This window comes from Pyrus communis, chromosome 16, assembly GCF_041283825.1.
Source record: "Pyrus communis isolate YQ-2024b chromosome 16, ASM4128382v1, whole genome shotgun sequence".
Lineage (NCBI taxonomy): Eukaryota > Viridiplantae > Streptophyta > Magnoliopsida > Rosales > Rosaceae > Pyrus > Pyrus communis.
Genome location: NC_142580.1, coordinates 23,153,291 through 23,156,710, shown reverse-complemented (window position 1 = coordinate 23,156,710; position 3,420 = coordinate 23,153,291). Strand labels below are relative to the sequence as shown.

The window sequence follows — 3,420 nt, the reverse complement described above, 5'->3', positions numbered from 1 at the left end:
GAAGTTTGATTATCTCATTTTTCACAACTTCCATCATCGGAGGGTTAAGACGGCGTTGAGCCTCTCTAGTTGGTTTGGCCCCCTCCTCAAGAAATATGTGATGCATGCACGTTGTAGGGCTTATACCTGTGATATCGGCCAATGTCCATCCTAGGGCAGATTTGAATTCTTTCAAAACGTGGACTAGTTTCTCCTCTTCTTGGGCCGTGAGGGATGAGGAGATAATGGCAGGTAGGGTCTCATTTTCTCCCAAGAAAATGTACTTCAAATGGCTTGGTTATGGTTTTAGTTCGAGGACGGGTACCTGAATGATGGATGGAAGCAACTTGTTAGTCGAAATAGGAATTGACTCACGATTAGGAAACTTACCATCATGCGTAGGCAACAACTCAAGGGCAGCAACCATCTCCCTAACTTCCTCACTAGGAGGCACGGCATAGTGTGCTTTAGGTGTGCCGTGGGTTACCCTAGGTGTTAACTCCTCGTTGTTGCGTTCCATGCCTCTTGTAATGGCTTTTTCAAGCGCATCGTCATTCAAATCGTCAAGATATCCCTGCGCCAAAGAATCAATTATATCAATAGAGAAACATGAATGGTCTTCACTAGGGTACTTAATAGAATCAGAAAGATTGAAATTAATAACTTCCCCATCAAATTCCATGGACAAAGTTCCGTTAAACACGTCAATCTTGGTCCGGGCCGTTTTCATGAATGGCCTTCCAAGGAGGATGGGTAATGAAGTGGCATGATCCGATTCATCCATGTCAAGAACATAGAAATCCGCCGGGAAGATTAAATGATTAACCTGCACTAAAACATCTTCCAAAACTCCCTTTGGATAGGTGTTAGATCTATCGGCCAATTGTATGATTACACCATCATTTTTCAACGCTCCTAAATTCATAGATGCATAAATTGAGTATGGCATAACATTTATAGAGGCACCTAAGTCTAGCATGGCAGATTCAAAGCGAATATTACCAATGACACAAGGAATTGTAAAACTACCTGGATCTTTGCATTTTGGGGGTAGTTTTCGTTGCAAGATGGCGGAGACATTTTCACTTACCTTGACAACCTCCTTGGTCGAAATCTTCTTCCTAGTGGTGCACAAATCCTTCAAAAACTTGGCATAGCGTGGAACTTGCTTGATTGCATCCAAAAGGGGTATGTTAACTTGAACTTTCCTAAATGTCTCAAGAATGTCTTTTTCAGCTTCCTCCTTCTTCGTTTGCATGAACCTACTACGAAAAGGAACATTCGAAGGAAAAACATTAGTAGGAACTGAATTTGACACATTCTTACCTTTATTGGACAGATTGGATGGTTTAGGGTCACTAGAAACTGGCGGCAAAGGGAGTTCCACCCTTGCCGTGGGTTTGGTTGCTTCCCCCTCTTCAAAGTGCAGTTTTTCATCCTCTTTGTGACCTGTTTTTGATGAAGAACCTACCCCAACTTCTTTTCCACTTCTCAACACTATGGCTTTTGCACTTTCGAACCCTCATTTTGGATTTGGAATGGTAGAACTAGGGAGTTGGCCTTGGTCTCGAAATTTCCCTACAAAATCTGCAATTTGCCCAATTTTTTTCTCCAAATGATCCACCCTTTTGTCATTGTTTTGCATTGCCTTGGCTTGATTTTCTTGCCCCTGAGACAAGTTAGTTAGTAATTTAAGAAGTGTATCATTGTCTAAAGTGTTACCTGAACTTGTTTGGGCAGATTGTGGAGGTGCTTGTGTGGGTGTGTATGGCTTGTTGTAGAAGCCCGGAGGTTGTTGCCTAAAGCCTCCTTGTGATTGGGGTTGTTGTGGCTCCCTCCACTTGAAGTTTGGGTGATCTCTCCAACCGGGATTGTAGGTGTTGGAATATGGATCGTTCCTTGGTTGATTTTGGCTTTGAAATCCAATTGCATTCGCGGTCTCCCATCCACCATTGTCAATAAGTTGAGGACACTTGTCAGACACATGTCCTTGAATAGAACATACTCCACACACCATTGGTCCTTGGATCCTCATACCTTCGGCCATCTGAGACACAATAGAAGTAAGATTAGCTAATTGAGATTGAATATCGGATGAAGAACTTACCTCATTCACTTGTGGCCGTGGGTTATCCCTTTGTCCCACGCCTTCGTATTGTTGTGCATTCAATGCACGGGTTGCAATGAGTGTCTTGGCTGCCATGGGTGTTTTATCTACCAAAGGTCCTCCCGCCGAGGCATCTAGCATTCGACGTTCGATTGGTAGAAGGCCTTCATAGAAATATTGAAGGAGCAACTCTTCCTTCATTTGATGCTGTGGACATGAAGCAACAAGTGATTTAAAATGTTCATAATAAGATGGAAACGATTCACCTTGATTTTGTTGGATGCCACTAATTCGTTTCCTCAAGAGAATGATCTTTGCAGTGGGAAAGAATTTCTCTAAGAATGCACGTTTCATACTTTCCCAAGAATTAACAGTTCCGGGGATCAATTCATATAACCAATCTTTGGCCTTGTCCACGAGAGAAAATGGAAAGGCCTTCATCTTCAAAATACTCCCATCCATATTGATGGGTGTCATACTTGAGCAAACTACTTCAAATTCCTTAAGATGTTTGTTAGGATCTTCCATGGATAGACCATGGAATTTAGGAATATGATGTAATAAACTAGACTTAAGTTCAAATTCGTCCGTCTTACCTTGAGCCGCCGCGGGGTATTATATGCATAAAGGAACGGCATTGTCTATACCTGAGGCAGAGAGCTCTTTGATGGTTCAATTGTCCATGTCCATGGTTTGTACTTCCTCCACAAACTGTGCCGTGGCCTCTCCTTTCTCACTTCCTTCCTCAAACTCGGATGTAGAGCTAGAAGACGGTGGGTTTAGGGTTTTGTTGAGTCTTTTGCTTCCTCAAGGTCCGCTCAAAATCGTCGTCAAAGTCAAGGATGTGCTCACGAACAGGTTTTGAACTCCTAGTCATAAACTAGGACCCTAGAAACAAGAACAAAAATAAGGTCAGTAACTAAAACAAAAATATATGAAAAAGAAATAAAAGAATTAACCAAAATTTGATGCGAAAATAGTTAAGCACACAAATTAACCCTCTTGTTGTCAAATTGTAGTAAGGATGCAAGTAGGGATCGCTCTGGACCGGGGATTAGGAGGGCTTGCTAAGACCTCTAAACTGACTTAAAAACATAAAAACAAAGTTAAAAACGTTCACAAAGACTCAAAGGACTCAAAACACGTTCAAAAGACTCAAAACTGCCTAAAAACACTAACTAGGCAGTTTCTGACCTTAAACACAATTTTGGACGAATTTAAGATTATGGTTTGATTCAAAACACTTTAAAACACAAACTAAACAGATTCTAAACACTATAGAACAAGAAAGTAAAGGGGGGGGGTTTTGATTTGACGAAAATTGAAATAACAAA

The 3,420-nt window shown here is 41.4% G+C and overlaps 1 pseudogene; it reads right to left on the bottom strand.

The window, feature by feature from the left end:
* Window positions 1-277: 277 nt before the first annotated feature.
* Window positions 278-2,752, bottom strand: LOC148690147 (uncharacterized; annotated as a pseudogene).
* Window positions 2,753-3,420: the final 668 nt, after the last annotated feature.